This window comes from Dendropsophus ebraccatus, unplaced genomic scaffold (assembly GCF_027789765.1).
Source record: "Dendropsophus ebraccatus isolate aDenEbr1 unplaced genomic scaffold, aDenEbr1.pat pat_scaffold_1597_ctg1, whole genome shotgun sequence".
NCBI classification, from domain to species: Eukaryota; Metazoa; Chordata; class Amphibia; order Anura; family Hylidae; genus Dendropsophus; species Dendropsophus ebraccatus.
In genome coordinates, this window is record NW_027209020.1 from 23,156 (window position 1) to 36,799 (window position 13,644).

Consider the following 13,644-nt stretch of genomic DNA (forward strand, 5'->3'; position numbering starts at 1 on the left):
CAATAAATCTAAATTTACCGGTCAGTAGAGTGGGGGTCCCGTGCCTTTAGTTCTCCTTACTGTATGACAGCAATAAGTAGATGTATAAATGGAGCATTTATTTTCCTTCTCAATGTGTTCATCCAGTGATCGGTGGGTTTCCAGTGTTGTCCCCTGTAATCTCCTATGTGGTTACTGGATCCATGTGTAATTTGTTGGAAGAGCGCTTTAAATAATCTTAGCATAGACAAGGAATATTTGTGTGAATTAGCTTATTTTTATAGCATTAAATATCACATAAATGGCGGCACTTAAGCGTGAGAAAACCAGCAACAGTAAGAGGAGTTCTTTGGCTACTGGGAACTGTATGCACAAAGCTGTATGCCTTAAAAAAAAAAATTTTTTTTTAAAAAAAGCATCAACCTGACCAACATCTTTTTTGTATATGTCCTGGCAGTACCAGGTACTGTCTGATATACAGATGCAACATTTAGGTTCTGAGAATTAAATGTAGGCCTTTAGTGCTTTATTACATCCCTCGCCCTTTTATGAGCTTTTCACATGAAGTGTTTCAAGGCACAGAATTTCTAAAATCTAGTCTACTGTGTTAGCAGGCTTACTAGCCTAGGTCTGAATATCTGCCTGCCTGACCACAACTTATGCTTATAATGGCTGCCTTGAAGCACTACAGTATAGAAACTCTATTGGCTGGTTGTGTGGGCCTTGTGTGTCTGTTCGGTTTATGGATAGACAGGACAGAATCTTTGGGATAGGTTTGGTGTCCCTTTTAAAGGAATGTGGGATACACACGTAACCACGAATTTCCATACCTTTCCATGATTGGTGAGGGCAGCATATCCATAACCTTTTACTGTGCAGTTAGAGAGCATTATTTTATAATTTTTTCATTCTAATTCTAATTTTTAAGGTGGCATACAGCATGTTTGGTGCGTCGAGAAAGAAGTTTGTAGAAGGGGGTCGAAAGTGACTACCATGATGAGAATATGTATTATAGCCAGTCCTCGATGTTTCCGCATCGGTCGGAGAAAGATGTAAGTCAATCCCTTTTTTTCCCCCCTTTAATTTTGTTTTTATATTCTATTCACACTTCACATACTTTTATCCCTTAGTCACAGACCAGAAAGCAAACTTTGGAGTTACGGTACAACACACAAATTCGTTCTTTTTCCAGGCTTTGTACTTCATACGGAGAAAGTTTTGCCATTCTCCAAAGCTTTAGGAGCTGACATTTATGTTTTTGACACTTTTATAATGTCAGACAAGTGAAAAAATAACTGCAAAGAGAAAAAGATCATAGAAAAGATGAAACTGGTGGTAAAGGCTGTATAGTAAGGTATTCTAGCTATACAAGTAACCATTAACCATTGCCAGAACTATGGCTCTAAACTCTTCCAGTGTACATAGAAACGCTTTTATTTAAAAAAAAAAAAAACACATAAATGTCTAAGACATGGCTCTGTAAGACTAGGTTCGCACCTATCCGACATGAAATTCTGTGGTATATGTTGGCAGTTGAAGGAGTTATCCAGTGCTACATAAACATGGCCACTTTCTTCCAGAGACAGTACCACTCTTGTCTCCAGTTCAGGTGCGGTTTGCAATTAAGCTCCATTCACTTCAGTGGTACAGAGTTACAAAACCTGCATCCAAACTGGAGACAACAGCGGTGCTGTCTCTGGAAGAAAGTGGGCATGTTTTTGTAGCGCTGGATAACCCCTTTAAAGAAAATAAGATATTGTTGTATCGACATGTTCCTGCTGTACCTATACATTTGAATGCACCATACTTAGTCTTAATATTACTGTCTATGCTTTCAAGTTAGAACTAACAAATGAGCCAAACATAGTTAATTCTAGACTGCATTAGGCATATTAAAGTGACTCTGCACCCACAATCTGACCCCCCCAAACCACTTGTACCTTCGGATAGCTGCTTTTAATCCAAGATCTGTCCTGGGGTCCGTTCGGCAGGTGATGCAGTTATTGTCCTAAAAAACAACTTTTAACCTCTTAGGGACATATGCCGTACAGGATATGCCCGCAAGAGGAGTTTAGAGGGGGGCCTCTCTATGAGAGATCAGTGTAGCTGTATTAGAAGAATGTGAAAGTGAAAAAAAAAGTGTTCTTACAAATACAAAACCCCCTCCCCTAATAAGTCTGAATCACCCCCCTTTTCCCATTTTATAAATAAAAATAAACATGTTTGCTATCGCCGCGTGCGTAATCGCGTGAACTATTAATTTATCAAATTCCTGATCTTGCAAGGTAAGCGGCGTAAGCGCAAATACCCACCAAAGTACAAAAATTGCGCATTTTTGGTCGCATCAAATGCAGAAACATTGTAATGAAAAGCGATTCAAAAGTCACATATACGCAATCAAGGTACCGATAGAAAGAACACATCATGGTGCAAAAAAATGACACCCCAATCAGCATGGGAATAGAGCAATTTTAGGGAACTTTTTTTTTCTTTGCTGTAGAAGCAAGTTTTAAATCGTATCAATAGTACCGACTTGAGGAACATATATAGCATGTCAGTTTTTTCATAGGACAAACGGCGTAAAAGCGCCCCCCCCCAAAAAAAAAAAAAGAATAAGAATTGCATGTCACCGCGCATATAATTGTTTTCTGGTTTCGCACCATATTTTATGCAAAAAATGTCTGCCATTACAAAGTACAATTAGTGGCACAAAAAATAAGGGCTCATGTGGGTTTCTAGGTGAAAAACTGCAAGTGCTATGGCCTTTTAAACACAAGGAGGAAAAAACGAAAACTCAAGCGAAAATTGGCTTAGTCCTTAAAAGGTTAAACTTGCAGCCCCGTGGCCAAGATTGTATATGCATTAGGCTGGCACAACCTCTCTGTCCCTCCTCCGCACCCTCTTTATCATTAGGAATGCTCCAGGCAGATTTTCCCCTATTATCACCTGTGTCAGCACGGCACATGGCTGGATTGTTAAGGTACCTGTGTAGTTTTCACTGCAGAGGAATAGGAAAAATAGTGAAGAGGGCGGGGAGGAGGGACGGAGGGTGTGGTGCAAAGTTAGGGCACAGATAAGTTTAAAAGTTGTTTTTTTAGGAGAATAACTGTATCACCTGCCGAACGGACCCCAGGACAGATCTTGGATTAAAAGCAGCTATCCGAAGGTACAAGTGGTTTGGGGGGGACAGATTGTGGGTACAGAGTTACTTTAAATGAAAGGGTTTGGTAAGGACACACTGTAATATACATTGGCATACCATTCTCCTGCGTTACCTACGTGTACCACAGAATTCATAGAAACAAAGAGACAGCACATCAACATGAAGTTTTAATATCACACCAGTACTCAATGTTTTGACATAAACAAGCCCTTTTCAAGCAGTGATCCAATAAGGGCTCTATTTGGTGTGTCAGGGTTTAGTTAAAGGGGTTGTCTGGTGAGCAGAAGACAGTTGAAGCCTTCAACTTATCTGTACTCACTTTCTTAGATCCCATGTCTTGGAAGTAAGCCTTCCGTGGCATGGAGTGGACGGGGCTAAGTCACAATCCTTGCATACAGGCAAAAGGACGCCCACAAGCTATGTCAAATAAGCTGCACAATATCTCTGATATTGCTTAAACACTGGTAGCTATTGGACATTGCGTGCGGTTGTGTTATGCTTGCATGCACTGATTGGCACTGAGCCCTACCTCTCCTCCTCCCCATGTCTTGGAAGGGAGGGCGGAGAAGGTTTTTGTCAGTGTACTGAAGGCTTTAGTAGTCTTCTGCTCGCAGGACAACCTCTTTAATTTCTCAGGAAATGTGTTAAAATTTGTGGGATTGTGGTAAACCGAAGCAATGTCAGTAACACGCATCAAAAATTAGCTTCATTATTCCTTTTTTTAGATGCTGGCATCTCCATCACCATCTGCATCGGGTCAGCTGTCCCAGTTTGGGGCTAGTCTATACGGGCAACAAAGTAAGTTAAAGGGGTTGCCCTACAATGAATTGTTGTTCTTGTTATATTTTAACTGGTATACCAACTGTAATAACCCCAAAATTCCCTTTTGTTTAGATATTGCTGTAAGATACTTGTTTTGAGGCTGCTGTTATGATTTTTCCCATCTATTTTATAATATGTTCAATATTGGGGAGAAGAAGCTTTTTCTTGTGTGCTGAATCTTATTGACTGTCCTTTATCACATCAGACTGAGGAATTTTTCCTATAAATTGTTTCTGTTTGTGAAATGGAAGTGCAATTTGTATTTAACGGGCAGTAATAAGTTGTGGTGTACATGCTTTGTAGTTTGTACTTATGTGGAGTCTTATTTTCTGCAGGTGCACTAGGCCTTCCGATGAGGGGGATGAGCAACAATACTCCTCAGTTAAACCGCAGCTTATCACAAGGCACTCAATTACCAACCATGTAACGCCGACAACAGGGGTACCAACAATGTCACTTCATACACCAACCGTCACCAAGCAGGTAGGTGGAAAACATTCTGCAGTTTTTATCACTATAAGACTATGTTTTTGTGTCCCATTTCTCTGTAATTGTTTAAAGTGTAACTATCATTTAAAACACTTTTGTAGAAATCAATAGTATAAACAATTTAAGAAACTCTAATATGTTTTATAAAGCAAAAGAGTTTCAATCTGTACTCAAAAAGCCTTCCCCCTTACTCCTTATCTGTTTATTATCAAGGCAAGATTGTCTACATTACAGATAAGCAATGTAAAGACAGGTTTTTTAACCTATGGAGGGGGGAAGCAAGGGGGATAAGTGAGCAGGAAGAGCAGACAAAGTCTGTGCAGTTTGGAGACTGTCTGGGCACGTAAAACACTGCAATCACAGGTTAGACTGCTCATTGCTGGTCTGGAAACTTTGTGAGGTAAGATTGCAGGAAGTTGTGCGGTGCTGGATCTTATACGGGGAGGGGGGAGTACAGAAGGAAACTTTTGCTTGAAACCTATTACAGAGTTTCTTAAAGTCACTTGTACTATTGATATCTGCAAAGTGACAGTTAAATGCATTGGAAAGCTAAAAGATATGCAGGCGCCATAGGGTGAAATCTGGGAGAGAGGTGGTGAAAACAAAGGCAATTGGATTTTCTCACCTTATGATGTTGTACTCGTAGCACAACATCTAAAAATGCTCTCAGTGAAGAGAATGATGGAGGTGGGAGCAACCACAGATTTCTAGGTTGCTGGGATCCTGAGCCACTGGGTCCCAACAGGAAATGCAGAGTGGTGGGGTGTCGAGACCCCGCAGTTGGCAGCGGTGGATGTAGATGAAACCTTGACAGGGCGCTGGCCGACAGTAGATATAATACTAAGTCCAAAGCAGGTACTACTAAAAACACATTTGTCTCAAGGGACAACATGTTTCAGGGTACAGGGGACCCCTTTCTCATGTCAGGGAGACATGCTGCATCTACTGTCGGCCAGCGCTTGTCAAGGTTTCATCTACATCCACTGCTGCCAACTGCGGGGACTCTACACCCCACCACTCTGCAGTTAAATGACAGTTATACTTTAAAGAGTCACTGTCGTATTTTTGTTTTTTTTTTATTTTTTTGCAGAAATCAATAGTCCATGCGATTTTAAGAAACTTTGTAATTGGGTTTATTAGCCAAATCTGCCATTATCTGCATGTAAAAAGCCTTTTCCCAGGTCCCCCCCCTCCTTCCTCTTTTCCATCCACTGCAAAAAAATCTGAAAATTGTGACTTGTTGCATGAGTCACACTCTGTCTGTTCTAGGGAGAGGGGAGGGGGGGAGGGGGGAGGGAGTTAGCCGACAGCAGAAAGGCAGATAACAGAGGATTACAGGCACGGAGCTGGTTGAACTCTAATCAGAGTTCAGAGAGGTCAGTGGTGACTGTCAGAGGAGATAACAGGTGAGGTATTTGTAGATTAACTCTTTGTTGCCCTGTTTGGTCTTTTATTTAGCTCTCTCCATAGGAGAACAATGAAGACAGGGGGGAAGGAGATTCAAACTGCTTTTTCATGATAAAAAATGCATTTTTTGGCTAATAACCCAAATACAAAGTTTCTTAAAATCGCCTGGACTTCTGCAAAAAAAAAAAAAAAAAAAAAAAAAAATTCATGACAGTGACACTGTAAGGGTGGGTTCTCACATAACGCATTCGCAGCGGATTTCACGCTGCAGATCCTTCCCTGTCACTTTCAATGAGATTACATACTCGCAGGTTTGTAAAAGGCAGCCCCCTTAACCCCCTGCAGCCCGGTACATACATTACTGGTCTGTACTCTGGCTTGCTTTGGGGTTCTCGGCGTCCTGACATTCTGCTCAGCCCAATCGGTGCGCTGCCCTGCCACAGCCTTTGATTGGCTGAGCGCAACGTCCAGGTGCCAGAAACTCCCAAAGCAAGCGAGAGCGCGGACTGGAAATTTATGTACCGGGCGGGGGGGGGGGGGGGGGGCGCTGTCTTTTACATACTCACAGCGGGATTACCATCTTGCTACGAGTATGTAATCTTATTGCAAGTGACAGGGAAGGATCCACAGCAGATTTCACTGCGAACTCCTTTTAATTTTAATGTACTGAAAAATGTAGTCCTCCACGTCTGTGAACATTAAAAAAAAAAAAAAAAAAAATCTTTTGCTACTTTTTTTTTTATATAATGTAAGTCAACGGGAAACAATCCTGCAGTATGGTATACCACAGCATCTGTTTTTTCCACTTTAAACGCACACACCTTAACAGACAGCAAAACCCAGTGTCAGTACCACCATTGTATGAAAACTAGTCTGTGTGTGGTAGACTTGTCATGCTATACAAGTTTTGTTACATGATATTACATTGATATTTTGTTTCAGGGGTATCTTGCCGATGAATCCCAGGAATATGATGAACCACTCCCCAGGTTGGGTCAGGGCATTGGAATTCCCCAGCAGGACAAATAACATGAGCAGTTCAGGTTTAGGTAGTCCAAACAGAAGCTCGCCCAGCATAATATGTATGCCAAAGCAACCATCATCCCGGCAACCTTTTACTGTGAACAGGTAAGTTGCCTCACATTTATAGAAGTAGATATGGCTTAAATGCCTAAGGCCTTATTCACACGTCCTGTAATCTACAGATCCATATTTCCGTATTCGAGTTAGTGCACATTGTTGCCTATTGGGCTATTCGCACGATTATTAAATTACAAGGTAGCAAACCAATGCTGGAAAAAAAGGACATGTCCTGGTGCGGACCCAGATTTTTTATGGATCCTCTCATACAATTATCCGTATTACTGTAAAAAAAAAAAAAAAATACAGGATAAATTATTATTGAAAAAAAAGCATTTACAGAAATAAGGATTCACTTCATATGCCCAATCCATAATTTTAGCGGATTTTACCAGTGGATAGCGGGAGCAATCTACAGACTTACAAAAGTACTGAACGTGTGCATAAGGCCTGAGAGAGAACACCTCCCAAAAATGGCACAGATAATAATCGTATATCTGTAAGATCCTTGTGATATAGGAGCCACAGAAACTGCTAATAAACTAAAAGTAAGTGTAAGCGTGACAACATAGAACACTGTCAAAGATGTGTAATCTTTACAACAGTACCCTGATGTATGGCAACATACAAAGTCTGTAGTATTAAACCACAGTGGTAAGCTATAATTGTTCTCATAACCAATATATTAGGAAAGCACAAGAGGCCTGTACAGCCGGGGGGGGGGGGGGGGTTATAGATTCCGCTATCCACTTACCTCCCCGGTTCCAGCAGTGTCACGGATTGCACCTCCCCATTCTCCCGTCCCGCTGCCTCTTCCTGGTCTGAGCTGCGGCTTGAGACGTGACGTCTCAAGGCCGCTTAGCCATTCAGCGGTTGTATCAGGGTCCCGCCTCAGCCGCTGAATAGCTGAGTGGCCTTGAGACTTCACGTCTTCTGCAGCTCAGACCAGGAAGCGGGACGGGAGAACTGGGTGGCCGTGATCCGGGACCCGACGTAGGAACCAGAGAGGTTAGTGAACTGTGCCGTCTATATCCACCCCTTCCCGGCCATTCAGTAAAAATACCCCAAGCCCAGAGTACCCCTTATACTATTTATTATGTGCCTGACTCCTAACTCACCAGATCCATTGTAATATTTGGTGTACCTTTTCAAGCCATTCCTCCAGAGTTGGTGGGCACTAGACCTCCAATACAAGGGGATTAAAGCTTTGCTGCTATGAGCAGTATGGTGGGTAAACTATTTGTTGACATGGGAAAAATTGTATCTCTTTTATTTGGTTGCTGTTCCAGATTATAATATTTGTGATACATGTATAAAGATTGGATTACTGTCTGAAGTGCAATGCCAATCTGAGGTAGTGTGACAGGTCTGGTACTGTGAGAAGAAAAAAAATTATAGAGAATGTGTAGTGGTTAAGTGAATCAGTTGCAGTCATTGATAAGTTTTAACAGATCTCTTGCATACTGTTCATCAGCGAGGCAGAAGACCTTCATGTGGCATGGGAACATTTTTTCATAAAGGGTAGGCTCACACTGCGTCTTTTGCATTCAGTTTACTGGATGTGTTTTAAATGGTTACTTGTAATGTACAGAAAAACAAGGTCAAAGGTAAAAAAAAAAAGGTCTGATGTTTTTTTCTTAATAAAGGAAAAACATGCACACAATTGTATCAGTTTTTTTACGGTCTGCAAAAACGCAGTGTGGCCTACCCTAATCATAGCTGCCTTTTTGTATTTTATTCCTTGTGTTAAGGTAAATGAACTTTAGACTTGCTGCAGATTTTCTGCATGGAAATTTACATGGCAAATCCACAGCAGATTTCAATGCCACCAAAGTAAATGTCATTTTAAAATCTCTTCTATACACAGCTGAAATTTTCCTGACTGAAATTAACCTGTCAATTCATGTCACATATTTCCTCAGTGGGAAAGGTAAAATTCCCAACAAATCTGCAGCACATCTACAACAATGTGCGGATTAGTTGTGGATTTTTTACTGTGCACTTAGCCTTAGAGCCCTATTACACCAATAGATTATCTGAAAGATTTTTTTAAGCCAAAGCCAGGAATGGATTTGACAAGAGGATAAATCTCAGTCTTTCCATTGTTTCCTGTTCCCTGTTTATAGTCTCTTCCTGGCTTTAGCTCAAAAAAATCTGTTAGATAATCTGTTGGTGTATTAGGGCCTAAGTCTCTCTCTTATTAGTGTTTAACATGATACCTTATCTAAGCTGATGTTGTCCTGTTTGTTCACACAGCATGTCTGGGTTTGGTATGAACAGAAATCAGGCGTTTGGTTTAAACAATTCATTATCGAGTAATATTTTTAATGGAACAGGTAAGAGAACCGTTGTCTCTTTTATGAGGTCTTCTGTTATTACAGTAAATATCACCCCATGTGTATTATTCACATCCCAGGTTGGAGTAGTCAGCTAGACAAGTTCTTCCTACAACCCTAAATCACCATAAATGTCATAATTTCCTTGTTTTATCAATAACTAACAATGCACTTAGAAGCGCACACATACTTTATACACACACTATATAATCACTGTATGTTGTACAATTACACCGCACTGTTTAGGGGGACCCAGCATATCTATGCATTACATTGTCAGCCTTTCATTTGTGAGGAGGATAAAAAACTGTGCCTAATGTGATCAGCTGATAGCTGGGTAGGCTTCTGCAATTATCTGTAATGTTGTCTCTGATACAAGTCCCACTCTCCCTTCTATTGGCATGAATAACTGTGGGTATTAAATAGTCTTTTTCAGGCGGTGAATAACTGTCTTATCTAAAAGAGATTTATACAAGAGTGAGATAGCAAAAGGGAAAGCCATTTAAAATTGGGTTTAAAGTCTGTGATATTATTTATTGTCCCATAATCCATAGCACTTTACAGCCAGAAATAATGCATACAATTAAAGTCACACTGCTTTGGCAAATGCAGGTACAAGAATTTAGTATAAAAGAGGACATGGCAGCTCTTGGCTTACAGGCTTATCCTGTATGTCATTGCCGCTCTTAATGTATTTGCAAGACCAGATGAGCCACTAGGTGGCACAGATGAATGTGCCATGGGTTACTGCTTGCTTGGCACAACCGATAAGCTTATAATCTAGCCAACAGCAAAGAATTTACTGTTTCTGTGCCTTGACTTGGTCGAGAGAACTTTTAATGTTATTTCATGCTCTCGAATGTTATAATATTGCTGGCCTCATGTCTGTAAATGTGAGGATACTTCTCTCTTAAAAAACACTTGTGCCTTTTGACTTTTGTGTATAAATGGGCAGTGCCAGTTCATTGAATTGATAAACCTTGCAGTGATTAAAGTGAGATGGTCTTGGGACTCCGCTCACAACCCTTGTTATTTTTGTTCATAACATTTGGCAGACTTTTGTACCTTTTGTATTTCAGATGGAAGTGAAAATGTGACTGGTTTGGACCTTTCAGATTTCCCTGCACTAGCTGATAGAAATCGAAGGGAAGGAAGTGGCAACCCTACTCCGTTAATAAACCCTTTGGCTGGAAGGGCTCCCTATGGTAAGGCAATGCTTACATAATTACTAATGCCAGAACAAAAATTATGCCTGGCTGGAATTAAAGTGTACCTCTAACTATAAACAACTTCCATAAATCAGCCAAATGGGAGATTTCTGTTCTGTAGCCTGCAAATTGGTGAATACAACTTTGTGCAAAGCAAGCCCAATAAATACTGTACCCACAGGAGAAACTGGCAGATCATTAACAGGTTACTGGTAAAAGTTTAGTGGGTACCCTAGGAGTTTGCTGTGCAGTGAGGAGATTGCTTCCTAACATCTCCTTATTCCTAATCTGAATCTGCTCCATGTTGTTAATAAGCAATGTGAACTGTGCATACTGCTACAGCTGTAAAGATTATGGCAGGACTATATTATTATGTATGGTATAGGTATACATTGTATAGTGGTATTATTTTTATAACATCCAGACAAGAGTTTAGTGGAAAGCAACTCTATAAAAATCATATGTTGTGAAAGATCTAGGTATGTGGGTTTTTGTTTTGTTTTACACCACTTTGAATGTATGTTCTTGTCTTCACAGTCGGTATGGTGACAAAACCAGCAAGTGAGCAGTCCCAGGACTTTTCAATACACAACGAGGACTTCCCTGCATACCAGGCTCCAGCTATAAGGATCCAACATCGAGCAATGATGACAATAAATCTGTATAGTAGCAATGACTTTATGTAGATGTATTTCCTTAGCGCCTTTACATACATATTGATGACTTATTGAAATTGTTGCATTATACTCAAGTGTAGGAGTTGTCAAAAGGTCATATACATATGTTAAAGGGAAGGTATCACCAAGATTTTTTTCACTGATTAGAGCCAGGTCCTTAAATGTTCTTATTCTAATGTTTTATGTTTATTCTAATAAATCCATTTTGTGATGTAATTTGTGGTGTCATCTTCACTGCACTCCTTTTTGTGTGATGAGGAGGACACTGCTGGGAAATGATTTGTACAGAACAGGAAGTCTCAGCTTAGTTTTAGGCCTAGTGGCCTAAATGAAGACTGCAAGTTTTTTAGGAATATTTTATGATATAGATAATAAAATGGAAACCTTAAAGGAAAAGTCCGGGGTTGGACATTTTTATTGGAAAGAGCTGGGAAAGGAGGTGGCTGAACATAACAACATGCACCTACCTCCAGGTTCTAGCACTGGAGACCACCCGAGGGACAGCAGACCACTGCACTGGAACCCGTGGAGGTAGGTGCATGTTCTTATGTTCAGACACCTCTTCCCTGGCTCTTTTGAAAAAAAATGTCCGACCCAGGCTTCTCCTTTAAACATATTTAAGAATATGGGGTTTCAGTTTTTTTTTTTTTTACATAAAAACTTGATTTAAATATTAGGTAATTTTTTGATAATGCATTTCTTTTAAAGAGGCACTGTCAGTGCTTCATACTGCCTTATCTGAGGGCAGCATAAACTGACAGAGAAGCTGCTTACAACACTGATATTACATTGTGTAAGACAGTCATTATCTTTGTTGTTCTGGGGGACACAGTGCAGAAAAGTACTCCTTTCCATTTGAGCCCATGCGTATAAGTCCTCAATATTGAAGAGGTGTCACTCACTCTGCTCACCAGCTACTAATTGACAGCTGGCAGCCTATACTATGTATAAGCCATCAGCTGTCAAACAGCTGGCACTGGATTTGGTGTTCTGGGTATTAGAAGAAGAATGGCTGCATGCAAATTTTTTTTCTAGCAGAGATTCCTGTAAAGTAGGTGCATATATCCAATAGCTTATGGTGGTGTTTAAGGCAAGGTTTTAAAGCTAATTTTACATTTGTTTGTTTTTTCATGTGCAGAATTTAAATACACCAGGAAAGACTGCCTCAAGTACGATGACCCAAATTTCCAGGAGACAAAAGTTCCACACACAAAATAATAACAGCAGAAAAAAGGGATCCAGGTCTTACGGACGGTAAGTTGTTTCTTCTTTGCTTATGTCATTCCATTCATTAATCCGTATAGAGCCTAAAGTAGGACCTATCTGGTCAGAGAAAAACATGAACTTTGACAGTAGATTAAACTAATTATTCAAATAGCAAAACAGCTATGAGCTATGACCTGTTCTCTGTTTATAGTCCAATTCCTGCTTGGTGTTAAAAATATGTTAGATAATCTGTCAAATGTGTGTGTGTAAAACGACCCTTCCCTTAAAATTATGGATTCACATGATGTGAACTCACGGAACAGAAGGCTTCAGCAGTGTTCTGCTGCCCAGACAAACCCTTTAACCTATTACCATTTGTACAGAGCTCTGGATCAAGGGTGCTAAAATAGTAATAAGAGTACAGCTTTCATTTCTCAGATTGCGTTCATAAAATATAAGCTCATTATAGGGGGGCGGTATATAACAGTGAAAATACCGATTACCGTCTCTGGCGTCGGATAACCGACCTCAACTGCGCCAGGACGGTATTTGCGGTATTTCAGTGCTGCACATGTGTCATAGGACTCCACGTCCCGCCATGCCTGACAGAGCGCCCCCCAACGGCCCCTGCCCGCTCGTCCCTCAGTGCGCCCTGCACCAGCGTATCTCTCCCCCACCCTACCCGCCGGACAGGCGCTGACCCGCCCTACACATACCCGGGAGTGAGGGCCGGGGGACATAAACTGTATCTCCTCCTCCCCTGCCACCCGACCTCAGCATCGGTACGGCTTGTGGCCCCGTCGGACGTTTGCACAGGCAGATCCCGGTCTCTGGAGGAGGAGACCGCAGCATCATGTGATGGCGTCCCTGCTGGTGCTGGAGCTGAATTGCGGGATCTAGGGCCGCAGTGCAGATCTCCCGATCCCGATATTCAGCTCCCAGCACCCGCAGAGACGCCATCACATGATGCTGCGGTCTCCTCCTCCAGAGACCAGGATCTGCATGTGAACGAACGACGGGGCCACAAGGTACGATGCTGAGCGGGGTGGCAGGGGGAGGAGGAGATACAGCTTTATGATCCCCACCATTCCCCCCACTTCTGCCCAGATCCCCCAGCTGCTCCCCCCCCCCCCCCCACTTGCCCGCCCACCACTGCTCCCCCCCCCCCCAGCCCACCCCCCCCACTTCTGCCCACATCCCACCAGCTGCTTCCCCCCCACTTCTGCCCCCATCCCCACCTAGCTGCTTCCCCCCCACTTCTGCCACATCCCCACCAG

The 13,644-nt window shown here is 41.7% G+C and overlaps 1 long non-coding RNA gene and 1 pseudogene across 1 annotated transcript; both read left to right on the top strand.

Annotated features, from left to right (window-relative positions):
- Positions 1-938: 938 nt before the first annotated feature.
- Positions 939-4,383, top strand: LOC138775387 (uncharacterized). The gene is made up of 3 exons (XR_011360544.1): positions 939-1,031; positions 3,868-3,940; positions 4,300-4,383. It is a non-coding gene; the product is annotated as an uncharacterized lncRNA (long non-coding RNA).
- Positions 4,384-6,878: 2,495 nt separating this feature from the next.
- LOC138775385 (CCR4-NOT transcription complex subunit 2-like) lies at positions 6,879-12,415 on the top strand (annotated as a pseudogene).
- The last annotated feature ends 1,229 nt before the right edge of the window (positions 12,416-13,644 follow it).